The sequence below is a fragment of the Pelodiscus sinensis genome, chromosome 2 (assembly GCF_052426305.1).
Source record: "Pelodiscus sinensis isolate ZL-2025 chromosome 2, ASM5242630v1, whole genome shotgun sequence".
Classification (NCBI taxonomy): Eukaryota; Metazoa; Chordata; order Testudines; family Trionychidae; genus Pelodiscus; species Pelodiscus sinensis.
Genome location: NC_143053.1, coordinates 190,106,426 through 190,133,179, shown reverse-complemented (window position 1 = coordinate 190,133,179; position 26,754 = coordinate 190,106,426). Strand labels below are relative to the sequence as shown.

General features: G+C 42.9%; 1 protein-coding gene across 7 annotated transcripts in view; it reads left to right on the top strand.

The window, feature by feature from the left end:
- LRRC3B (leucine rich repeat containing 3B) overlaps window positions 1–26,754 on the top strand; it is an 84,783-nt gene that overhangs the window by 22,474 nt on the left and 35,555 nt on the right. Inside the window, exons 2-3 of one of the 7 annotated variants that reach the window (XM_089776626.1) lie at window positions 21,554–21,988; window positions 26,337–26,483. The exons of 4 other annotated variants lie outside the window; for them this stretch is intronic. The gene's annotated coding sequence lies outside the window, so the exon portion shown is untranslated. Of the gene's footprint in view, window positions 1–3,886; window positions 3,991–13,079; window positions 14,587–21,553; window positions 21,989–26,336; window positions 26,484–26,754 lie in introns of those variants that run through there. 2 more of the 7 variants (XM_089776622.1, XM_089776625.1) reach the window with 2 other exon arrangements.

The window sequence follows — 26,754 nt, the reverse complement described above, 5'->3', positions numbered from 1 at the left end:
AGCACCATCCTCAATGCTTTGTCACCTCAAGTGACAAGTGGAATACACGTGTGAATCATCACTCAAAGAAGAGAGGTTAGTTACCTTGTATAGTAACTAAAATTCTTCAAGAGGAGTATCCCTATCTGTATTCTATTATCTACCATCCTTCCCCTCTGCTGCACAGCCTTATCTTCCTAGGGGGCTGTATTGTGATAGAAAAACAACTAGGAAAGGTGGTATGCACTCAGTTTGGAGCCCACATGTATGGACCAAAATAAACTGCTGGAACAGGGGGTAGGCAATAATTTAAAAAAGGGGGCCACTTCATAAACTTCTGAAGTGTCCCCAGGCCACTCTGGAAGGGGTAGAGCCTCGGGTGGAAGGGGTGTGGCCAGGAGACTTCTCGTGTTCCCTGGCCACAGACCCTAATTGGCCTGTGGGTGGGGGAGTGCATGAAATCTTTGCCCCCCACCTCCAATGCCTTGAGAGAATAACCAGCTGTTTTAAAACAGCTGCTGATTCCCTCTAGGCACGGCAGTGGAAGGAGACTTTGTGCTCTGCCCGTGCCCCCAGGCCAATCTGGGTCTGTAGGCTAGAGAGAACCACAGGCTGTTTTAAAAAAGCTGGCGGTTCCCTCTGCTGACGCACACCCCTGGGAGACTTTTCACACTCCCTTGTCCCTGGGTCTCGATTGGCCTGAGGGTGGGGTAGTGGCAGGGTGGCTACAGGCCAGATCCACTGGCTTGGCGGGCCAGATGTGGCCTGCGGAGACTGGCTTGCCCACTCCGTGGTACAAGAAATATCTGGTTTTAAACTCACGTAGTGCTTGCATGTCCCTCAAGTGAAATACAGATAGGGACCATACAGGTAACTCCTGTTACTGTACAGGTATATAAACTTTCTTTTGAGAAGATTAAGAAATTAACACTTGTAAAGTGCTACATAAATCCTAAAATTCCCCTGAATGTACCGAACCCTTCTAGTTCTTCAACCATTGTAGCCCTATTACTTTGACTGCTGTCCCATAGAAAACTTTGTCAAGCACTTGCAGCAATGCCTGGATCCCAACTGTCAAGACTGTTTCCCACTCTGGCACTGCAAGTGCAGAAGGTGGGGGCCCACGAGAGACCTTAAAATACCTTGTCCCAAAAGGCATTTGCTATCAAACTCCCCAAGGTCACAGATTCTCTGACCTTACATGGTACATTGCCACCACCCAAATGCAAACCCCCCCCCGAAAGCCAGAAAGATGCACTTGGGAATTTCATCCTGAAAGTAACCCCAAGCTCTTTAATCCTCTCTGAGGAGTGATCTTAAAAGAAACTGTGATCTCTAAATAGCTGACCTACAGTCTTAGGCACATGCACAGATGTCCTGCCTTCTAGGATACAAGAATCAGATCATAGTCTTAAAGAGGACTTATGTCTTCTAGATCTCATGTCTTCATCTCTCTCCCAACTTCCTATTTTGAACTCATACACAAAAGAAACTGGGTCAGGCAAAACCTATTTCGTTTCAGACTTCTCACTCTCTTACTTTCGGCTCTCCTACCAACACTTTCTGGATACCCACTGTTCGGGGTTTAACCCAGTGCAGGCAATTTAGTTACTGAATGTTGGGCTGTCTAGAAAAGGGTAGTACGCCTCCTATCTGTCACACCAACAAAGGAAATAGGACTCCACTTCTCTAACAGGAGACCAGATAAGATGTAAAAATCATACATATTCACATTTTATATAAACATGGGTGTGCTCAGCAGTATTTGTGCATCTCAGTTTGAATATATCATAAAGAACCATCTGAATTCTCCACCTCAAAATTAGTCCAGCCATTCACGTAGGGCAGTGGTTTTCAAAGTGCGGTCCATGGATGCCTCCCAGGTAGTCTGCGATGGAAGCTCTCTTCTCCCTCCTTCCTTCCCCCCCATGCAACTGGGAGCCCATGCTGCCACGGTAGCCTCACAGTTGGCGCACAGCTGTGAGGCTTAGCACCAGATCCAACCAGCAGGCAGAGAGGTGAAGAAAGCAAACTCACACACACCCCCATGCGCGGCCTGTGGAGCTACAGGTGGAGTGCCACCGCCATGGTAAGAGTGGCACATTCTTCGGTTGGTCCCCTCCTCCCCTGAGCCACCTTGACCCCAGCCCTATTCCCAGGGGCATCCTTCCCCCATCTCCATTGGAGGCCACCTCAGTGAAGGTTGGGGGGGTTTTGGAGAAGGTATTTTCTTTTCATTTGTGTGATTTTTTTTTTTCTGTGGGTCAGTGACCCCTGATGCAAGAAAGGTTCTCCACACCTGCCATAAATAAAGAAAACATTGAAACCTTTTGTGTTGGACATAAATTAATAATTTATTTTATTTAAAATGAAGTTTGATACACTAACATGAGAAAGTTAAAGCACTTAATTTGTTTAATAATTTTAATTAAACCAGTTTCCATTAGCAACTGGTGGTCCACGGAAAGATTTACATTGAGCCAGGAGATCCATGTCCCAAAAAGTTTGAGAATCATTGACACAGGGGAATGATCATTGGCATTCTTTGGATGCATGGCAGAAATAAGTGGATGGGGGAGAGCCACTATACACGCTTAGAAAATAAAGGGAATAAATTGAGACAAGAATGTGAAAGATTGAAAGGAAGGATTGGAATGCAAAGTAAAAGGAGGAAATAACTGTCAACAAGAAAGAGACAATGGATAAGGAGAAATCCTCAAAATCCAAAAGAAATAATTGACAATACCCTCTAGATAATAAAAATTGCCAGCAGCTTGCCCTAGATGTTCAAGTTCTTTCGATAACACTGCACTTTTAGCTGGCTAAATCTGTTTTCCATTTTCTGTCTATGTCAAGGCAGGCCCACCTTTGCGAAGGGAAGGGGGCAGTTGCCCTAGTGATTCAAAAGAGTCCAGGGCTCCCAGCCACCACTACTGCAGCAACAGTCTGAGTTCTGGGCCCTTTAAATTGATTCCACAGCCCCGTATGGCACACTGTGGCTATGTCTACACTCGCGGCTTCTTCTGCGAGAAATATGCAAATGAGCAGGGCTTGACAAACCGCGGTGAGAGCTACTCACCAGCCCTGGACCGCATATGCGCCAGACTGGCACTGCGCATGCGCACAGCACCGGTGAATGGGGTGCACGGAGCGACCGGCTGAAATCTACTCTCTAGGGGCGAGTAGAATCAGCCTGTTTGTTGAGCCCTGCAAATGGGGCTAAATGTGGAATATTGCTGAGCCTCATTTGCATATCTAATGAGCCTCCATTTTTGCAGAAGAGGCTCTTGCGCCAGATGGAGCTGTCTACACTGCCCCTTCTTGTGCAAGAAAAACCCTCTTGCACAATGCCGCTATGTTGATTATTTTCAGGAATAACGGCATTGTGCAAGAGGGTTTTATTTGCGCAAGAAGGGGCAGTGTAGACAGCTCCTTCTGGTGCAAGAGCCTCGTCTGCAAAAATGGCGGCTCATTAGGTATACAAATGAGGCTCGGTGATATTCCACGCTTAGCCTCATTTGCATATTTCTCATGCAAGAAGCTGCAAGTATAGACCTAGCTTGTGGGTGGCATTGAGGGCTAGCTGTCTCCAGCCATGTTCCTTCCATCTGAGGACCTGTCCCTTCTGGGAGGCCCCTCACACCTTGTTCAGGGATCTGCCAATTCTGTTGGCCCCATGTCAAGAGAATAGATTTACTGAGAATTGTAAAACTAATTGTATCATGTAGCACTGATTTCAAAGAGAACATGAACATAAATGTACATTGTACCATTGTGTACCTGGTGATAGATCAGTCATTAATTCACAAGCGAGTATACAAGAAGGTGTTATTGATCTATTGATGTAATTCTGATATGCTCTACTTTTGCACTCTGAAATCTCATTTTTTGGGGTTACATAATACAGATACTGCAAAAAGGAAAATGTACAGCTAATATCAGGGTGGAATGATTTAAAATCACCAGTTGGAATCACAATCTGAATCAGTAAGCAAATCATCTTGATTTAAGGTACCTATTTTAATCCTGTTTTCCTTTTGTACTTTTTAAATTTATTTTCCTAAAGAAAGGTTGTATGTCATTGATTGGTAACCATTAAAACTTGTTGATTTACTACTAAATACAGCCTTTGTGCTAAATTTGAAATTTATTTTGTCTTACCAGAAAGACACTGCTTACGTGCACATTTATTTAAGCTCAGTGTACTTATTCAGAGTCTTAATTTTCACATTTTTATTCTGTTAGAAAATGGTGAATTTCACTTTTTTTTTTTAAACCAGATGACTCTTTTTTTTTTTTTACTTTTTTTGTGCCAACCTGCATTTGGATGTAAATTGGAATTCAATTAAAATGCACAAAAATAGCACTTTCAAATAATTGTATTTAAATTAAAACAATATTAAATGTTTTGGTTGCATAAAAAGCCCTATGTGGATCAAAGCATGTTATGCATTACAACTAAATGGTTTTTTAATAAAGTACTATCTGTAGTTAATGAATTAAACTGATTGTTTCTGGTCACTATGCCCTTCAAGATTTATGAACTACTACATCTTATCTTCTTGGCCTTGTTTTTATGAATAGATTGGAAGAGAAAACAAGCTTTCCTGTTTCTTAACTTTGAATGAACTAATTATTGAAATGATCAAATTGAATAGACTGAAGAAATAGTCTCTCTGCACCTGCTAAAGAGTCTATTGCTGTTAAAGGAAGTTTAGTATTTACTGTATGTGCTTAGTCAGTAACTTGTCCCTATTCTGTGATTTGACTTTCTTTAAAACTTCAGCAGCAAAACTTTTTAAAATTTAATTTAAATGAGCTTAATTATAGTAAGTTTAGCTCTCCAGGCGGGGTATCACAATTTCAAATATGGCTTTAAAGAATTTATGTTAAAAGGAAAGTAAATTTAAAGAAAAAATACATTAATTTTTTAAAAATCATTGATTTTTTTTTTGTTATCCACCCTGGCTAATATGCTTTGTGATTCAAGGAGACAGATTTGTTAAAAGTCTCCAGGCAATGATAAAAGGGGTAAATACAAAGGGTGATGTCATGTTGGGGGTCTATTACAGATCAGCTAAACAGGAAAAGGTGGTGGATGAAGTTTTTTTTTTTTTTTTTTTAAACTAACAAAATCATCCAAAGCACAGGACTTAGCGGTGAAGTATGACTTCAATAACTTGGACATCTGTTGGAAAAATAACACAGCAGAGTAAATAACTTGTCAGATTATTCAACAAGTTTTTAGAATGTACTGGAGATAATTTTTTATTTCAGAAGGCGGAAGACGCTACTGGGGGAATGAATATTCTAGATTTGATTTTGACAAACAGAGGAACTAGTTGAAAATTTAAAAGTGGAGGGCAGTTTGAATGAGAGTGATCATGAAATGGTAAAGTTCATGATGTTAAGGAATGGTCGGGGGCGCACAGTAAAATAAAGACAGTGGATTTCAGGAAGGCAGATTTCAGTAGACTCAGGGAGTTGATAGGTAAAATCCCCTGGGAAGCCTGTCTAAGAGGAAAAACAATTGAAGACAGCTGATAGCTCTTCAAAGATACATTATTAAGGGCACAAGTACAAGCTATCCTATTGCATAGTAAAACTAGGAAGTATGATAAGAGACCATCCTGATTTAACCAGGAGATCTTCAATGACTGAAAAATGAAAAAAGACTCCTTCAAAAAGTGGAAACTAGGTCAATGACAAAGGATAAATGTAAACAAATAACACAATATGTAGAGATAAAATTAAAATGGGTTTGAACCGGGGTATTTAAAAGACCGTCTCTCCTATACTGTACAAACCTCCCCTGGGATTGATGTCAGCCTGGGAGACTCTACTCCATGTTCCTCCACTTATGGAGATAAGGTTGACCTCTTCGCGAAGCAGAGCCTTCTCAGCCTTTGCCCTTAGGCTATGGAATTCTCTCCCTGGGGACATTTGCTTAATGCCAATGTTGGCATTGTTTTGGTGCCAGACCAAGGCTACCCTTTTTACTTGTGCTTTTATTGGTGTTTAGTTGTGTGTTTGTCCCTCTTGTGGCGTTTTATTCTCCCCTCCCCCTCCACTCTTTGGGGTCCTATATTTTACTTTATTTACTGTGTTTTTTAAAAATTTGTAAGCCGCATTGAATATTTGAAATAGAGAATCAAGGTAAAACTATTTTAAACTAACTAAATAAATAAAACAAAAAGGCCAAGGCACAAAATGAGCTCAAACTAGCTAGAGACACAAGAAAACATACCACAAATACATTAAAAGCAAGAGGAAGACCAAGGACAGCTTACCGGTTACTTCACTGGGAGAGGGAAGAGCAACAATAGAAAATGTGGAAATGGCAGAGGTGCTTAATGACTTCTTTGTTTTGTTTTTTCAGAAGATTGGAAAAACAAATATAATGACTATTTAAGAAAAGGGAAATAAGAACAACCCAAAGAATTGCAGACCAGTCAGTTTAAATTCTGTGTCCACATAATGGAGAAATAGGGTTGCCAGATGTCCGGTTTTGAACCGAACAGTCCGGTATTTGAGCTTTCTGCCCGGGAAACAAATTGAGAAAATACCGGACATATACATTTTCTAATTAAGTTTTATTACTATCATATGTATCAGTATGTAGTTGCATACTGTCTGGCTGGTAGACATTCTCACACTGTGTGAGCGTATCTACCAGCGAGGCAGTACACAACTACCCAGTAGAGAGGAGGGGAGGGGGGATGGAATCCCCAGGGCCTGACTCGCCCGTGCACCCTGCCAGGACCATGCGCGGGACAGGCAGCACTCCAGGATCTGCATGCGCCCAGGCCAGTCCCGCTCCCTGCCAGCCAGTTCCCACCCTCCCACTGGCCAGGCCCTCCTTCCCCCGATCTCCCCAGGCCAGCCCTACTCCCCCCAACCCTCTCCTGGCCAGCCCTGCTTCCCTCTGGCCAGTTCCCCCCTCCCACTTCCACTCCCCCCTCCCAGCCAGCCCCTCCTCTGTCTGAGATCAAGTGTGTCCAGTATTTTTTTGAAATCATCTGGTAATCCTATGGAGAAAATAATAAAGTAATCAGTATGCAAACATTTAGAATATAATAATGTGATAAACAGCTTGGATTTATCAAGAACAAATCATGTCAAACCTACCTGATAGCTTTCATTGACATGGGAACAAACCTTGTGGATAGAAGGAAAGTGCTGGAATATACATCTTGGCTGTGTCTAGACTGGCTAGTTTTTCCGGAAAATCAGCCGCTTTTCTGGAAAAACTTGCCAGCTGTCTACACTGGCCGCTTGAATTTCCACAAAAGCACTAACTTCCTACTGTAAGAAATCAGTGCTTTTTGCGGAAATTCTATGCTGCTCCCGTTGCGCAAAAGGGCTAGTGTAGACAGCTAAAATTTGTTTTCCGCAAAAAAGCCCCGATCGTGAAAATGGTGATCAGGGCTTTTTTGCGGAAAAGCGCTTCTAGATTGGCCACGGACGCTTTTCTGCAAAAAGTGCTTTTGCGGAAAAGCGTCCGTGCCAATCTAGATGCTCTGTTCCGAAAATGCTTTTAATGGAAAACTTTTCCGTTAAAAGCATTTCCGGAAAATCATGCCAGTCTATGATGTCTTGGATGACTATCTCGTAAACAAACTAGGGAAATACAGCCTAGATGGAGCTATTATAAGGTGGGTTCATAATTATTTGGAAAACTATTTCCAGAAAATAATTATTAATGGTTCATAGTCATGCTGGAAGGGCATAATGAGTGGGATCCCACATGGATTAGTTTTGGGTCCAGTTCTCTTCAACATTTTCATCAGTGATTTAGATAATGGCATAGAGAGTATACTTATACTGCAGATGGGAGGGCTTGCAAGTACTTTGGAGGATAGAATATAATTCAAAATGATCTGGGCAAACTGGAAGAATAGCCTGAGGTAAACAGGAAGAAATTCAATAAGGACACATGCAAAGTACTCCACTTATGAAGGACAATCAGTTGAACACATACAAAATCGGAAATGACTGCATAGGAAGGAATATTGTGGAAGGAAGTCTGAGTGTCATAATGGACCAGAAGCTAAATGTGAGATGACAGTCTAGGGCACTGGACTGCAGTGCAGGGGCTGTATTGTGACCTAGGACAGGAAGGGGTTGTGACCTGGGGTTGCAGGGGTTTGGGTTGGGTCTTATCTATCAGGGAGGTTAAACAATGGAATAAATTGCCAATGGGGGTGTGTGTTGTGGAATCTCCATCACTGGAGGTATTTAAGAATAGGTTAGACAGACACCTGTCAGGGATGATCTAGACAGTGCTTGGTCCTGCAGTGAGGGCAGGGAACTGGACTCGATGACCTCTCCAGGTCCCTTCCAGTTCTAGTATTCTGTGATTCCGTGTTCTATGGACAGGAATGAATGATAATCCCATACTGCTTCCCCGTGTCTACAAAATGATATGGCAAGTTAAAGCTTGCCACATGCTCTGCACTGAAGATGGTTTAGTAGTAATTTGGTACAATTTTATTGCATGTATGTGACAGGGTTGCTAGATATCTCTGTATGATAAATGTGCTGCCATCATAATTTAGCAAAAAAAGGGCTATGGATTCAGTGTTTCACTGTTGGTGCTTAGAGTATCAAAGAGGTGTGAACAAGGAGAAACATGCTATATAATGGTGTGAAGAATAAGGGAGATAACTGTTGTTAATTTTTAAAGGGTCTCTCTCTCTGGGGTTTGGTGGTTATGTTGTTGCCTGATGGGTAACAAAGATTTAAATTGGCCTTTGTTAGCTTTGGTCTGCAGGACATCCAGCCTGAAACAGGGTTCTGTTTTGAGAAAATTACAGGCATGGACCTGGTGCTCATGGAGAGAGCGAGTGAGGGGCTCAAAGGTGCAGCTCACCTTGGAATTGTAACAGACTGGTAAAGTCAAATCAGTTATTTCTTCATGGGAACAAGTAAGAGGTCAGGATGAAGGTGCAGCATTTGTGCAAAGCAAAGGATTTTGGTGTGGGCTGTGTGGTTTGTTAGTTGTTGAAAGAACAGATGGATTTGCTGTGGTAGTGAGGAGTCTGAGTCCCTTTGGGTAGTGTGAGATTTCCATATTAAGGCATGTGTTGATGGTGTTTTGTTGATTTATTCAGTAATTTTGCTTGTGGGATTTGATTTTAAACAATTTTAACTCCTAAGAAAATTAATACATATTCGTGCTTTGTGGAAGGAGAGGTAAATTCTAAGTAGATGTGAAACCAACATACACTGTTATTTTTTCCTGAAATGGGCAATCATTCCCCCTTCCATGCACCATTGAAATTTTGAGCTGCATGATCTAATAGAGCATCTAAATGTTGGGCTGCATCACCAATAGTGATGAAAGTAAGAACCTGCTGGGCTAAGTTTTGCACTGTTACCTTGCTAAACTTGGCATAATAAACTCTAATCATGGAATTATTCAATATTTAGATCACTGAAACTGAAAGCAGAACTTGAGCTTTTTTCTGACAGTGTTAGAAATATTCTGGTGTAATGAGTTATCAGAATAGATTCTTACTACTTTCAAAGAAAAAAACTGTTGTTTTTTTTCTTGACTACAGAATTAGAGAAGATACTTGAATTATTTTCCTTTTTAGCTTTTTTTCTTTTGTGGAAAAAATTGGATAGATGTTAATAGGGACAGAAATTATTCAAATTGCTTACTAAATTGAATAGATAATGGTGCATTCTTTCTATCGAATGTGTAAACCAGCCTACCACAAGTAATAGAAAATTATATTCCTGAAATAGAATTTGAAAAGGTTTATCCTTTTATCTCATAGGGCTTTTCTGTGCATGCCCCTCATCTCCACCCCTCTGGATTTCCTTTAAACTGCTTAATTCTAGGCTAGATAGGTATGTTTATGAGTTACCTTTCTAGACACTTTCTCAGAGGTATAATTTCATGAACTGGCTTTTCATTCTTTACTATGCTTACCTCCATCTGAATTTACAATGTAGCTTATTATTCAGCTAGCAGACTGATGACTCATTCCTTTGCTTCATTGGATTATTGCAGGTAATTCTGTGTCTGCTTTACCAAAGCGTTAATATGTAGTTAATAAGAAATGTTTACGGCATTCAATGTAGTTCTTGTAATCCCAAAGAGAGGTTGTCTTTTAAAAATTCTGTTATTTGAACAAAATAAAACATATAGACTCTTTTGATCTACTTTAATCTCTTCTCCTGTACATACTCTGGACTTCAGTGTATAAGAAGGAGCGTAGGGCACAGATTCTCCTCTTCATTGCTGTAGGCATGGGAAAGGTGACAGTGTGTGTGGAACTGGAGTGAGCAGCTCAGAAGTAGATAGCCGTAGGGAATTTGCAGATCACCACATACCTTGTGTATGTACCTCCTGAAGGGCAAATTTTCTTGGTTAAGTATCCATCCACAGTTTGGGAGGGGTGGAAACCAATGCCCTGCTTGTCTTTGTGACATTTCAACCGGAGTAAATGCCCATTGTGTGTACATTTTCTGCCCTCATTAGAAATAAGGGGTAAACTGACCATGTGTGTGGAGAGCTTAGGCTGCATTGCTGTTTGTGGAGATTGCTGCTGGCAGGGAAGGGAAGGTTAAGGAGCACCCGACAGGGCTTTGGCTCTCTGCATCATCTCCCTGGGATTCAGCTTGCTTTCCCTATGGCTTCTTGGACTTTGCAAATTTTTCATGCTGCATTCCTTCCATATATAAGTGAAAAGCCATTTGTTGCACCTATTCAGCACATCTCCAGGTGCTATGGTCACACGCCTCACAAACCATGAACAACCCTTTCTAAAGCCTTGGTAGCCCTGTGTACCCTCCCCCTTCAGTATACAGGAGATTGCAGGTGGCTTGTATTGCCACAGCCCTCCACTGTGGAAATATTTCTTTACCCTGAGTCCTGTCTCATTGCCCAGGGGTGGGCAATATTTTTTGATGGGAGGGGGACACTCCAAGATTTTGGAAAGAGGTCGAGGGCTGCACTCTTTCACGATATTAATGGAGATGCAGGGTCTGGGATGAAGGTTGGGTGCAAAAGGGAGCCTGAGGTAAGGCATTGGGATCTGGGAGGGAGTTTGGGTGAAGGAGGCAGCTGTGATCTGACACACTGGACTGGGCTGCAGGGATTTGGGTTGTGACATGGGGCAGGGGATTGGGATGCAGGGGTTTGGGTTGTAAGTGGACCTAGGACAGGGTATGGGGTGCAGGAGAGATACAGGGGTTTGGGATGTGGCCTTGGGCAGGGACTTGGGGTGCGTGGTTTTGGAGGGGTTATGGGTTCAGGAGGAGTACAAAGGGTTTGGTTTATGTGGGGTAGGGGGGTAAGTGTGGGGAGCAGAGGGTTGGGGGAAAGAAGAGGGGATGGAGTGCCAGAGGCAGGTTCTGACCAGGAGACTTATCTGGATGACTCCCAGTCAGCAGCCCAGCAGTGTTCTCAGGCAGCTTCCCTACCTACCCCGCTCTCTGCACAGCTGCAGGGGCCATGTGTGATAGGAACTAAGAGCCTGAGGTGAGGAGGATACTTCACGCACTGCAGTCTTCAAACGGGCAGCTCCCATTGGCCAATATCTGGCCAATGGGATTGTGCTGGGGGTGGGAGCAGCCCGTGAAGCACCGCTCCCCCCTCCTTGGGCTCACAGTTGAGAGAGAGAAATGGCTGCAGCAGCCACTTTTCTGAGCAGTGTGGGAGGGGCTCAGGAGAAGCAGGGAGTCTGCCTGATATCCCCTGCTGTGTCCGCGGGCTGGATCTGGTAGCTTAGGGGGCTGCATCTTTCCCAGCCCTGGTACAGAAACTGTTAAAATCCAGGTTTGCATCTGTCTCCACATCTACTGTAGATTTGAAAAGGAATATATTATAATCCTATAAACCAAAATAAAAATACTTTCCAAATTGCATTCCTATGTGTTATATTTGTGCTACCAACACATCTTTCTTTGTTACTTACTAGACAGGCTTTTAGTTATGTTTTGTAACTAGGAAGTTATTGGCCTATTGTGTTTTGATATTCTGCTGAAAAAGTTTTGCTGACCTATGATGCCTGACATAGAAGGTAAGTGTGGACTAATTCTGTTTAACAGCTTGTGCATACTGTAAGTGGGAGTATAGAGAGAGAAATTTTCACTATTGAATTTCAAGAGTAATCCATGTAGGAAAAATATTTAGAATATTTGGAAAGAAAAAATGGAAAGTGTACAAATTGAACATGAGGCACAAAGTTCAAGTTTCTGTGTGAGTGACTGAGATGCGTCCAAGCTTTCTCTGGAAAACTAAAATGTGATATGTACACACAGAATAGTAGTACCGTGCCATACTGCAAGTTGGCAGGACTAACTGTATTAAAAAACCTTCAGCATGTTTAATCTTATTATTCAACCACTGACATTTGAATGGCTGCATTCAGTCTTTTGGGATCTCTGCTGCCCTGCAAGCGTGTGCTCCTCCCATTTCAAACATCCGGGAAGCATCTGACAGCTGAATGAGCTACTCTGTTTGGGGAACAAAAAGCATTGCCTGCTGCTGTGTTTCTAGCAGGGCAAAACAAGCATTCCAGACTGCTACTGCAGGAGGAGGGCTAGAGAGACTGCTGTACTGCTTTGACATTCCTCAGCACGGAGAGCACAGAGCTACTCCTGATGCTCCTCCCAGCAGCTGAGAATGTTGTGGGAGTGAGGGAATCCCAAGAAGCACATGGATCAGCTCTCCCTTCCCACAACATTATATGGTGGGATGCTTACCCACATTACTTTGCTACCACCCCTGTTAACAAATAGAGCAATGTGGCCATGAAATGTCAATAATAGTAGGCAGAAAAACCAGTTTAACCTGTTTTCACTTTTGCATTTTGACAGCACTTTGTTGCCAAACCTTCCCAGAGTAGACATAGCCTTAGAGAAATGAGTCTGAGGGGTTAGCCTGTATGTGCGAAACCAACGACTCCTGTGGCACCTTAAATACTAAGGGCATGTCTACACAGCAGCATGTCTACTGACGTTATTCTGATAAAAGTGAATCTACACAGCAAGCCATTATTTTGAAATAATGGTGAGTCAGAGGACTTCTTACTCCAACACTTGTAACCCTCATTTCACAAGGAATAAGGGAAGTCGAAGAAAGTGTTCTTCCTTCAGCTTTCTGCTGTGAAGACAGTGCCAGAAGCCGAATTAAGCTAATAGACTTCAGCTACGCAATTGATGTAGCTGAAGCTGAGTAGCTTAATTTGACTTTTGCCCTGCTGTGTAGATATGCCCTAACAGACTTATTTGGGCATGAACTTTCATAGGTAAAAATCACTCAGATGAAATAAAGTTAACTAAAGAAATGATACATATCATCCTGAAAAAGACTTAATTCTGTTAAGAACTCAGACCAGAAATTAGTGATTATAATGCCAATTTCTGTACAGTAGTGAAAGGTTGAATTTCACAGTACTGGAAGGGAATATGCACATAGAGAGAAGGCTGTGGAAAATGTTATGTATTTTTCTTGGAATAAGACTTTAACTTACTAAATATACATAGTGACTATTTCTGAGCAAACATACAGTCTCCTTGGACACTTAGTAACAGACCTGCAAATTGCCACACTTCAGCAAAAACCCTTCAAAAACAGACTTCAACATGAAATTGTGGAGCTGGGATTCATGTGCAAACTTGACATTATAAGACTGGGAGTGGCTAGCTCACTACAAAACAATTTCCCCTCTTTTGGTATTAACACCTTCTCATTGACTGTTGTGAATGGGCCACATCCACCCTGATTCAATTGACTCTGTTAGCACTGTTCTCTCACTTAGTAATTTAACACACTCGCCATTGAATGTATGTACCTGCCAAACTGAAGATAGATGTGGGTTCCTGGCCATGAATGCTTATGCCCACATAAATTTGTTAGTCTTTAAGGTGCCACAAGACTCCTCATTGTTTTTGTCATCCCAGGTGGTGTTTAGAATTCAACTGGAGCTGGCAGGGAGGGTGATGTCACTTAAGTCCCCCTCTCTCATTGCCCCATTCTGGTCAGGATCAGACTGATGAAGTTCCAGAAAATAGGAGTGGCAGCCATTGTGAGGAAGCCATTGGTTTGTAGCTCCATTTGTTCTTCTGGAGCATTCTTTCTTTTGTTCTTATATACTTTCGCCACAGAATCTTTTTCTATTAAGAACTTAAAAGGAGTGATGGGTGGAGTAGCACACCCCCTCATTACTTTGACCGCCTATTAGTCCTAATATCGGGCATTCAGTTTAGCTCATTAACTTCTGACTCCACATTTTAACAAGCATAATTTAACAAGTAATTATTTATACAAGGATCAACTCTGCCTTTTTGTTTAGACAATCCAGTTATTTGGTATCCCTTTTCTTCTTTTCCACATCAAAATTTTGTTATAGGTTACTGCACCATCTTATGAAGTTTAACATTCTTTTACAGCTCAGCTCACAATTGGGGTACATTTGTAGGCCCTGTTGTCCCAACAACCTTTATTTGCTTTCATTTGCACTGACTGATGTCATTCCCCATCATGCTGACCAGAGATTGGGTAGATGCAACAGCTCCTGACTATGCTTCCTACAGTGGGTCTGTTTACACTGGGCCTATGCCAATTCCCCCGTTTTTGGAAATCTTGAGGTAGCCTTTTGAGCAGTTTTTCTAGTGTCTACTGTGTTTCTTCCTGAATATTTCCTTCAAGTTGGGATGCTGATGGCTTCCTCACTGACTTTCTTATCAGCGCAGCTTCCCCAGCCTAATTACAATAATGTTTTTCTGATTTCTTCTCTTGTCACTTGAATAACTGATACGTGCACTTCATTGGTTTTTTTTCCCAAATAGTCTTACTTTATAAACATTGTGCTAACTAGGCTAGCAGCTGCTTAAACGTAGACTGTACCTTATTACTACTTCTGTCTCATTTTACTTGTATATGTTTTATCTTGTTTGCTTTCCTTTTCACTGTGAATGGTGTCTGGGGAAGGCTGGATATGTTGGCTGCATGATGATCTGGGAAATGACCATTAGGGGAAGAGGCCATTGTCATGCTGGTGTAAAATTTGTCAATAACATATTTAAATGCATTCTTAAACGATGATCACAGTAGTCTCCTACTTTAACCAGATGTGGAATGGTGTAAGTCTCCACTGTATCCTGTTCTCTGTCTACTAAGATTTGGCAGCCTTTGGAAGGGTTTGGGAAGGCCTGAACATGACAGGATGAAAAAGGGAATGAATGCCTTTAAAATGATATAGTGCTCTCTAGACAATCTGTTTCTCATTTCTCTTCAAAGAGAAATATATTTACAGAGCCATCAATCTGGGACAATACCTTTCTCACCATATATTTCAGGAAAAGAATTAGAAATTTACATAAACAAGAACAGCATCTGCAGTCACTAGCTAGGAAATAATTACCGCCCACCCCTTACCTCACCATCTGAGGTCAATAATACATTTTTCTTGGTATAGCTCTGCCGAATTAAATGTGTTATGGGAGGATTTATGCATTTCCTTAAGCATCCACAACTGACCAATGTAAGAAGCAGGTACTGATTAAGTGAACACTTTGTCTCTTTCAGTTTGGAGTTTATATTCCTGTATTGTGTAGGACAGAGATGGGAAATCATTTTTTATGAGGGGACCAGTCCAAGAATTCAGAAAGTAGTAAAGGGCCGTACTCTTCCATGATATTAATTGAGGAGATGTGGGGTCTAGGATGGAGACTGGATGAAGGAGGTGGTTGTGACCTGGGGCAGAGAACTGGGGTGTAGGAAGGGGGGCAGGGGTTTGGGGTACAGGGTCAGGGAGGGAGTCTGGGGGCAGAGGGTTTGGTTATTTGGGGTTGGGAGGCAGGAAGGGGCAGAGGGTTGGGGGAGGGAGGTATTGGGGTGCCAGAGGCAGGCTGTAGTCAGAAGACTTACCTGGGTGACTTCTAGCCAGCAGCCCAGAAGGTTTCTCAGGCAGGCTCCCTTCCAGCCCTGCCCTCGCACCTCCTGCAGGGGCCATGTGGGTGTGAGAGTAGCTGCCAGCCTGATGGGAGGGGTGCTCACAGCTGTTCAAAGACAAATGGCTCCGCAGCCACTTTTCTGAGTGGCATGCAGAGTGTGGGGCAGGCAGGGAGCTTGCCTGAGGCTCCCAGCTGTGTCCATGTTCCAAACTGGCAGCTTGGGCCATATTTTGCATAGCCCTGGTATAGAGAAACAGCTAAGCAAATATGTGACATTGGCCTTTTGTGTCTAGTGTTTATCAGTCCTTCTGAAATCTGCTTCAGTGCATAGCTATGATGGACACTTCCAGTTCAGAATCAGTTTTGAGAGTAGAGCTGGTATTTCAATCAATCTGCACTAGAAAAACAATGATTTTGCTAGAGTAAATGCAGCTTAAGTATGCTGCTGAAAAGAGTTTAGTTGCTGGGACAAAATATTTTTCCACACTGTTACAGAAAATGTGTTTTGAGATATCATGGAACAGTTTCAAGCCTTGTAGCAGTACTAAAAATGTTTTTGTCTCATGTACACTACAGCAATTAAACTGTCATCTGAAGCAGTGTAGAGGTGAATAGAAAACTTGTCAGTAAACACTGTTAATAATTTCTCTTTATTGCCTGAAAGAATCCTAATGATGTGACTGAACATTAGTGAAAACCTGTCTTTAGAGCCTGTTTCATGAGTAATTGTTGGGATGTCCAAAATGTATCCTGGTTAATCGAGGGCTTAACTTGTAAAATCTAGCTATTTAGTGACAGAGTTCAATTTGTATTACCTTGCATAATATTTCTGTTCTTATGTTAAGTTGCATATGAAATCTTGCTTATGTTTATTTACCTTTTGAATACAGTATATTGCTTGTGGGGGAGATGAAAGCATATTATGGTCCATCTTAATGCTAAAAAAGGGATACAGGAGAGAGAATCAGGAAAAGGTAGATAGGACAGAATAGTTTACAAAGTAAAGGATGGTGGCAGCAAAGCAATCATAAAGCTCTTTTTAATCTTTACCAGGATTCAGCTGTTTTAGTTGGTTGGGTGGATTTTGGGTTTGTTTTTTAATGGTGCTTCTCCTATGAAAACTATTTCTCATTCTAACCCATGTGTTTTCCACAAAACACTTCCAAGATTGGAAGCAACATACAAAGCATAGAGGAAAGAGATAATAGCTTTTTTTCCTCGTACTGAGCTTTTCTTGTATTTGCTTCACACAATTGTTTATCAGCTGAGTTATAAAATTAATTTCTGACTTCAGGAGGAAAAGGGAGCCAAGTCAAATACATTTTTAACGTGAACTCAACCCATCAATCTAAAAGTGCCAATTAATTTGCCCACATAGTATAATATATAATTAAGTAAGCTGCTAATCTGTTCAGGAGCAATACATTCAGTGATCTTGCGATCAGAAAGTAATTATAGCTTAGAATGTTCATGCAGACTCGCCTTAACATTTTTATTACTCCATAATTGTTAAGAAATAATATTCATACCCTATGATCTATTAACTGTTTCTTATAACAAATACCTCTATAATTAAACATGCTTAGTGGACAGGTAGGTGGTGTTAAAAAGATGTTTATAATGGAAATCTTGAGGAGATAAGAATGCCCATTGATATTTCAAGTCGTGTATTAAGAGAATATTATGGTGTGGGTACATGAGGTATATCATCAGATAATGAATCTGTTATGTAATTGAAGTTCAGGTTCACACTGATTAATCATGACATTTCTATTATTCATTGAATCAGTGATCTCTCCTGAACTTTTTCTCTCCTACCTTATTTGTTCTTAGCATTTATTCCTGTTATTCTTAACTCTAGAAGAGCTCAGTCCTGCAAGCTGCTGAAAATACTCCACTGTTATAGACTCTCATTTGGGACAGGAGGGCACTTAGCACCTTCTGTGCATCTCTTGGCATCTCGCTCTAAGTTACCCCCTGAAATACTATGAATCACCTACCTCCAAGGCAGCCATGCACTCTTGTCATCAGCAAGACAGGGTGGGGACTGGCCACAACTGTCATCTCTCTTTTTCTGTTGATCCTCATCTCCAAGCAACCTGTGATGCCAGGCTGCATTGCCCACTTGTTAATTTTTCAAACAAATACTTTTGTGCTTTCTCTCAGGCTGCCCCTCATCTTTGGGACGAGTTCCCTACAAACCTCATTATCCACTTTCAGGTCTTTCCTTAAATCTATCCTTTGCATTAATATTTACAGTGATTAGGCTTCTGGTGCTGAGAACTCTGGCTACTATATGGATTCCTTGTGCTCCCTTGTCCACCTGTATCCATCTATTGCAGTGGTTCTCAAACTGTAGTCTGAGGCTCGAGCTCAGCCCCCAGCACCCCCGCCCTGCAGCAGAGAGCCTGCATGGGTGCTCCAGCCTTGTGGCCTCTTCCCTCCCCCCCCCCCCCCCGTGAGGTTGGCATGACAGCACTGGTTTTCTTGGAGGGGTCAGGGTGAGCCTCGAGCCTCCCTGCTGGATCCGCCTCGCTGGGAAGAAGCAGAGCCAGAGGTGGCTCTGCACACTGCCACTCCCCCTCTCTCTACCCTGGCTGGGGAAACAGCAGTGCACTGACCTGCTGCCTTGAGGCTTTCCCTGCTGCTCCCATTGGCTGGAATCTGGCCATTGGGAGCAGTGTGAGGCCGTGCCTGGGAGCCGCGCAGAGTTCAAAAGCAAGCAAGTCTCCCCCCTCCATGTCCTCATGTCCAGATCCTGCACTCTCACCCACCTCACGTAACCTTCCTCCAAGACCCCGCACACCCAGGATACTCTTGCAGCCTCTCCCTGGCCAGACATCCTACCCCCACCGTGGCCTGCACCCTCCCTCCTTGCCAGACTCTGCATCCATCCGTTCTCCTGCACTTTCCCTCCTGGCCACACACTACACCTTCCCTTGCTTTTGCTCCCTCCCTCCTGGCCAGACATCCTACCCCCACCGTGGCCTGCACCCTCCCTCCTTGCCAGACTCTGCATCCATCCGTTCTCCTGCACAGTCATGATTTTATAGACCTCTATCATATACCCCCTTAGTCTCCTCTTTTCTAAGATAAAAAGTCCAAGTCTTTTTAATCTCTCTTCATATGGAACCCATTACAAACTTCTAATAATTTTTGTTGCCCTTCTCTGAATCTTTTCCTATGCCAATATATCTTTTTTGAGATAGATCTGTATGCAGTATTCAAGATGTGAGCATATCATGGTTTTATGTGGAGGCAATAAGATATTTTGTCTTTTTCTCTATCCCTTTTTTAATTATTCCTAACATTCTATTTTCTTTTTTTGACTGCTGCTTCACATTGAGTGGATGTTTTCAGAGAAGTATCCATAATGACTCCAAAATCTCTCTTGAGTAGTTGTAGCTAAATTAGTTCCCATCATATTGTATGAATAGTTGGGATTATTTTTTCCAATGTGTATTACTTTACATTTCTCAATGTTAAATTTCATTTGCCATTTTGTTGCCCAATCACTTATTTTGGTGAGATCTTTTTGAAGCTCTTCACAGCCTGCTTTGGTCTTGACTATCTTAAGCAGTTTGGTATCATCTGCAAATTTTGACACTTCACTGTTTATAAATGATCTAGAGAAAGGAGTAAATGAGTTGAATAGGACTGATCTCAAGACAGACCCTTGGGGGACCCCACTAGTTACCTCTCTCCACTCAGAAAACTTACCATTTATTCCTACCCTTTGTTTCCTGTCTTTTAACCAGTTGTTAATCCATGAAAGGACCTTCCCTCTTATCACATGACAACTTTCTTTACTCAAGAGCCATTGGTGAGGGATGTTGTCAAAGGCTTTCTGGAGATCTAAGTATACTATATCCACTGGATCCCCCTTGTCCACATGCTTGTTGACCCCCTCAAAGAACACTAGTAGATTAGAAAGGCATGATTTCTCTTTACAGAAACCATAATGACTTTCCCTCAACAAATTATGTGTCTGATAATTATATTCTTTCTATAGTCTCAACTAATTTGCCCGGTACTGACGTTAGACTTACCGGTCTGTAATTGCCAGGATCACCTCTAGAGCCCTTTTTCAATATTGGTGTCACGTTAGCTATCTTCCAGTCATTAGGTACAGAAGCTGATTTAAAGGATAGGTTACAAACCACAGTTAATAGTTCCACAATTTCCCATTTGAGTTCCTTCAGAACCTTTGGGTGAATGTTATCTGGTCCCGGTGACTTGTTACTGTTAAGTTTATTAATTTGTTCCAAAACCTCCTCTAATGACACCTCAATCTGGGACAATTCCTCAGATTTGTCACCTAAAAAGAATGGTTCAGGTTTGGGAATCTCCCCAAAATCTTCAGCCATGAAGACTGAAGCAAAGAATTCATTTAGCTTCTCCGCAATGACTTTATCATCTTTGAGTGCTCTTTTAGCATCTCGATCTTCCAAGGGCACCATTGACTGTTTAGCAGGCTTCCTACTTCCGATGAACTTAAACATTTCAGACTTACTTTTTGAGTTTTTGGCTAACTGTTCTTCAGACTCCTTTTTGGCTTTTCTTACTATATTTTTATACTTAATTTGACACAGTATATGCTCCTTTCTATTTTCCCCACTGGGATTTGACTTCCACTTTTTAAAAGATGTCTTTTTATCTATCACTGCTTCTTTTACCTAGTAGTTAAGCCACAGTGGCACTTTTATGGTTCTCTTACTGTGTTTTTAAACTTGGGGTATACATTTAAGTTGGGCCTCAATATGGATATAGGGTGTGTTTCCTATAAAATACCTACATCATGAGGCTGGAACTGCGTTCAGTAAAACCCTTTTCTAATAGATGTTTGAGTTGAGCTAACTTTTAAAAAATTCAATATCGCAGTTTTAGGACAATGGGAAATACCAATTTATGTCAGCAAGGAAAAAGGCCAGATGTATTAATAAGCATATCTGTTCCAACTACTAATATATTTAATATCTGCCTTTTTGCTGGAAACCCATGATGTATCTTTTTAAAATTGTAAGAACTTTGTAATTATAGTTGGAAATATATACTAACTTCTTAATTGGCTTTCTCAGCGATTTTGTTATTTAAAGTCCTATTCTGTTCTGAAAAATTACTGTAAAATAGAATTGTGAGGTTCTTTGTTTTTGTGAATCAATAATTTACAAGTAGAATGATAGTTTCTCTAAATGTCAGCTGCAGATTCAAACTGAACTCTAAAAGTCAAGCTTGGGTTGTTTAGGTTTTATTAAAGGTTAAAGGGGGCTGCACAGCCATAATTGAGGTAAAGTCTACACTACTAGATAAGGTCCAATTTACTAAGATTGACTTTTTAACACCCAATTTTGTAATGTTGAAAGTGCATGTCTGCACTTTGTGCAAGAATCTGATGTAGTCTGAAGTAGTACATCCTCAGTAGTGTGGCTACCGTCAACTTTGAGAGGAATGCACTGTGGACAGCTATCCCACAGTGCCTTCACCCCTTCGCATTCTGGGTTGTGCTCTCAGGGCATGCTGGGAGCAAAACTGTAAGGCGGTGGTTCTGGGTAAACGTCATCAGTGTCATATAATGCACTCATTTCCTCCCTTGCCACATGCATAAGACCAATGGCAATCAGTCTTTTTGCGCCCTTCTTTCCCTTGGTTATTCACACAGATGCCCTAGCAGCCTAAGCATGGAACCCATCATGGATCCTGTTGAGCATCAAAGCATGATGATGATGTTAATCTTGGTGCGCCTAGTGCTGGAGTATGTCCAGAGCGTATCCAAGGTCCGCCAGAACGAGGAAGATTCTCAGGAGTCCATGAAAACACACTTCAGCAAAGCACTTGAGCAAATTGCAAGATACAGTGGAAGTCTGTTCTAGTGCCATCAGACAAGATCAGATTAGTAGGACCGCATAGTTATGCAACTATGGGACTATCAGCAGTGGCTTCAAAACTTTTGCATGCATAAGGCCACTTTCATGGAAGTTTGCAAATTGCTTTCCTCTGCCCTGAAGTACAAGAATACCAGAATGAGACCCACTCTGACAGTGGACAAGTGAGTGGCAATTGTCCCATGGAAGCTTGCAACGCCAGACAGCCACAGGTCAGTTGGGAATCAATTTGGTGGGGAAATCTACAGTGGGGGCTGTTGTGATCGAAGTAGAAAAGGCAATCCAATACCCCTCTGCTATAAAGGGTAGTGATTCGGGGAAATGTGGAGGACATAGTGGAAAGCTTTGCCATGCTGGGATTCCCTAACTGTGTTAGGGCAGTAGATGGAATGCACATAGAATCATAGGGGTGGAAGATACCTCAGCAGGTCATCAAGTTCAATCCCCTGCTAAAAGCAGGACCAATCCCATCTAAATCATCCCAGCCAGAGCTTTGTCAAAACTTTTAGGAATGGAGATTCCATCACCTCCCCAGGTAACCCATTCCAGTGCTTCACCACCTTCCTAGTGAAATATTCTTTCCTACTATCCAACCTAGACCTTCCCCACTGCAGTTTTAGACCATTGTTCCTTGTTCTCTTATCTGATACCACAGAGAACAGCCGCTCTCCATCCTTTTTGGAACTCCCTTCATATAGTTGAATGCAGCTATCAAATTCCCCCTCTCCTCGTAAGTTATGTGCTCCAGCCTCCTAATCATTTTTCTTGTCCCCCCACTGGTCTTTCTCCAATTTGTCTACATTCTTTCTGTAATGGGGGGGAGGGCAGGGGGCAGAATTGGATGCAGTACTACAGATGTGGCCTAACCAGTGCTGAATAAAAGGGCACTCTTGATACCAACCGCCAAACAGACATTGAGCCCAATGATTCAGCCAGCTTTTTATCCAATGAAATTTATGGAGATTGCCTATCTCCTAGAACTGGAAGGGACCTTGAAAGGTCATTGAGTTCAGTTCCTTGCCTTCACAGCAGGACCAAGTACCATTCCTGACAAATTTTTGCCCCAAATCCCCTCCACAAGGATTGAGCTTACAACCCTGGGTTTAGCAGGCTGCTGCTCAAACCACTGAGCTATCCCTTCCCCGCTTACACCTTACAGTCCATTTATCTAATCTATATTTCTTTAACTTGCTGGCAAGAAAATGGTGTGTGTGTGTGTGTGTGTGTGTGTGTGTGTGTGTGTGTGTGTGTGTGTGTGTGTGTGCGCGCGCACACGCGCATGCATCTACACAGTAGGGATGTAATAGTATAGTTGATTAACCGATAAGCAAAACCTTATAGGTTAATGCTATAGACTACACGCATTTTCCTCCCCCCTCCCGCACTCAAATTTTTTAGCAGGTTGGCCAGCAGCCTAGCTCAGTTCTGGCTCACGCCGGGTCCAGGACCTACCCCCTCGTGGCTCTTCATTTAAAGTGTATTAGGAGCTGGGAGCTCAAACTCCCCTCTTCCCCAGACCAGAGCTCCTGCCACCCCACACTATTGCCTCTTTATCAGAGGCAGCAATATTGGGCAACAAGCAACCGGTACGCAGGAGGAGCTGGTTTTTAAACTGGCTCCTGCCTGGCACCCTGCGCTGCACCCCCAGGGACTATAGAATAGTCAACTCGCCAATAAGAATTCCTGAGGTTACTCGACTATTCAATTAACCAATATTTAACATCCCTACTACACAGCAGGACTAAGCTACGCAAACTGAGCTACATCAATTACGTAGCTTATTTTGAAATTGGGAGCATCTACATAGCGCTTATTTCAAAACACAGCACTTTTCTTCCGATGTCCCTTACTCCTCATACAATGAGGGTTACAAGAGTCAGAAGTCCTCCAGCTTGACAGTATTTTGAAATTATTTCAAAATAGCTGCCTGCTGTGTAGACGTGGACAAAGTTATTTCGAAATAACATTGCTGTATAGACGTACCCTGGGAGACCATATCGGAAGCTTTGCTAAAGTCAAGGTATATCATGTCCACCACCTTCCCCATATCCACAAAGCCAGCTAGTCATAGAAGGCAGTCAGGTTAGTAATACCCATCTTGGTACCTGACCACCTTGGAAAACAAGTACATTACTACAGTGGGTACTTCTTAATGGTGCTGCACGGGCTGGTAGATCACAAGGGCCTTTACACTGACATCAGTGTGGGAGGGTTGGGAAAGGAGCATGAGGCTCGCACCTTTAGGAATCCCTGCCTCTTTGGCAAGCTGCAAGGTGGAACTTTTTCCCAGACTAGAAAATTTCCATCAGAGACATTGAAGTGCCAATAGTGATCCTTGGCTATCTAGCCCACCCCTTGTTTCTGTGGCTTACAAAGCTTTACATGGGCAGCCTGGACCACAGTAAGGAACAGTTCAACTATAGGCTGAGCAAGTGCAGAATGGTGGTACAGTGAGCCTTTGGACATTTAAAGGGGAGGTTCTGCAGTCTACTAACTAGGTTAGATCTCAGCAAATGCAACGTTCCCATTGTGGTGGTAGTCTGCTGTGAGAGTAAGGGGGGAAATTATCTGGCAGTGTAGGTGAGCAAGGCACAGTGCCTAGACAGGGATTTAGAGACACCATATACCAGGGCAATAAAGAGAGCACAGCGAGGTACAGTACAAATCAAAGAGGCTTTGAAATACAGTTTTATGAATGGCCAGTTTTGAGAGGCTTGCATGTTGCTGTCAACAAGGTGCATTCAGTGTGCTTGCCTGTAACCCCACATCACTCCAGTACAAGCAACAAAGAGACTGTTATTCAGAAATCATGCATTTTTATTTAGGAAACAAAGCAAGGAAAGAAAAGGAGTCAATGGTGGGAACTTTGGAAGAGGGTGATCACAATTGCAAGGGCAGCCTTTTGCTTCATGACACATCCTTGGGGACTGAATGTGAGACTATCCTTGACTTCTTCCCTCATCCCCCATGTTCTAGGGTCCCTCAGAGTGGAGGCTGTAGAACTCCGTGAGGAGGGAATGTTGGGCCATAAGGGTTGGAAAGGGTGCCTATTCAGGTAGGCATCCTGGAAAACTGCCATGCAGTTCATCACAGTTGCCATGGGCAACAAGACCTTCTCCTGGTGCTTCACTTCCAGTTCCCTGCATGCTCTCCTTTCCTCATGCTCAGTGCACATTTCCTTCAGCAACATATTCCTTCACTCGCTTAGGCGCTCCCTGTCCAAGTTGGTAGATTGAATTTGTTCCTTGAGCATCTCTTCCCTAGTCCATTTTCACCTGCAGATTTGTGCCAGGTGGACAGCTGGCAGGACTGGGGAAGTGTGCAGCAGGCTGACTGCTGTTCCTGCTGTAACAAAAAGTGAAGGGCAGACTTCACAGGAGATAAATTGTAGAGTGTAAAATCTAATCTGGTAGAATAAAATGTCCTAGAGACAATAGGGATGTGTTATGTACAAAGCCACAGATATGCTTCTAAGTGGCCACTATGCAGCAAGTACACCTTAGAGTTCTTAGGAGAGCAGCTGGACTCGATTTGGTGGCAAGCATGCTCAGGGACAGGCCAGGGCACCAGCTTATGGGAAGGAGGTGGGAGAGGGTCTGGGTGTGGCGGCAGGGCAGGGGATCACATGACGACCATGTGTTCAGCACCCCGTTTGCCAGGAGAGTGCAACTTTCCCTTCGCACAGGAGCAGGCAGAGCTCTACCATGCTTTATTGAGGATGAGCAAATAGAGGTTTACTGTAAAGGCGTCAGCTAATAGCTTCCCCCACTTCATCCAGATTGCTACCCAAGATATCAGTCTTCTCCAAATCTCTCAGTGTTAGGGATCAGATGCCAACTGAATGTGGCCAAAAAACTGGACCTTATGCTGCAGTACTTTGCGGTGCAATGATGCCAGACCATGTACTGCTGGCTTGGCATGGAACGGTGTCCTGCCGTGGAGGACGGAGTGAGGCTGGCCTCCCCAGAAACCTTGTGAGAAGGATTAAAAAGTTGCTCTATGAGAGCTTTGTGGAGATTCAGGGAGGATTTCTGCTCTGTCTCCAGACACATTACAAGCTGTTCCAGAGATCCCCTGCTGTGTAGGCACAGTGGCCACCACAGATCACACCCAATTGCCTTAAATCACTTGTGGCCTGATAAAAACGTGAACTCCCTAGGATCAGTGCCCAGCTGTGAGATGTCCTTGGAGGAGGAGATTGTCTCCAAGGTTATAAAAAGAAACTTCCTCTCGGTGACATTGGTTGCCCTGCTTGCCTGCTCACCATTTTCCTCCTCCACTATGCAGTCCTCCACGCTGCTGCTTGAGGAGTGTCTTGGAAGGAATCCATGGCCTGACTTGGGAAGCTGGTTGGGTTCCACCCCAAGGGATTTCATTCATCTGTTTGTAGAAGTGGCATGTTTTTGCGATGCTCCAGACTGTCCCTTTGCCTCCTTTGTCTTTTGGTACAGCTGCCTCAGCTCCTTTATTTTCACATGGCACTGCTGGACATACCTGGCATATCCTTTCTCCTCCCTGCCCTTTGCAGTCTTGGCATAGATATCTGCGTTCTTTTTGCAGGTTTGCAGTTCTGTGAGAACAGATTTCTCTCCTCACACAGCAGTGAAGTCCAGGATCTCTTCCATGCTTCATGTTGGTGTTCATCTGTGACCCTGGGAGCTCGTAGAGCTCATGTGACTTGAACTCATGGTCACGCGTGCTGCTCAGGTGTGTTGCCTGCTCTAACATCTGCTTGCCACTCTGGCCCCATTAGAAATGGAATTCACATTTTTCCAGGAGTTTTCCTGTCTATCTGGAGAACAGTAGCGTTGTAAGTCGTGGCCAGAGCAGTCACTGCTGAGTATTGTGGAACATCTCCTGGAGACCAAAAAGTCAACTTCCAAAGCGTTGCGTCTGTGCTATCACAAAGTCAACCATGCAAGCTAAAATTTAGCAGTTACTTCTCATGAAAGCAGGAGTTAAAAAATATACTTTAATG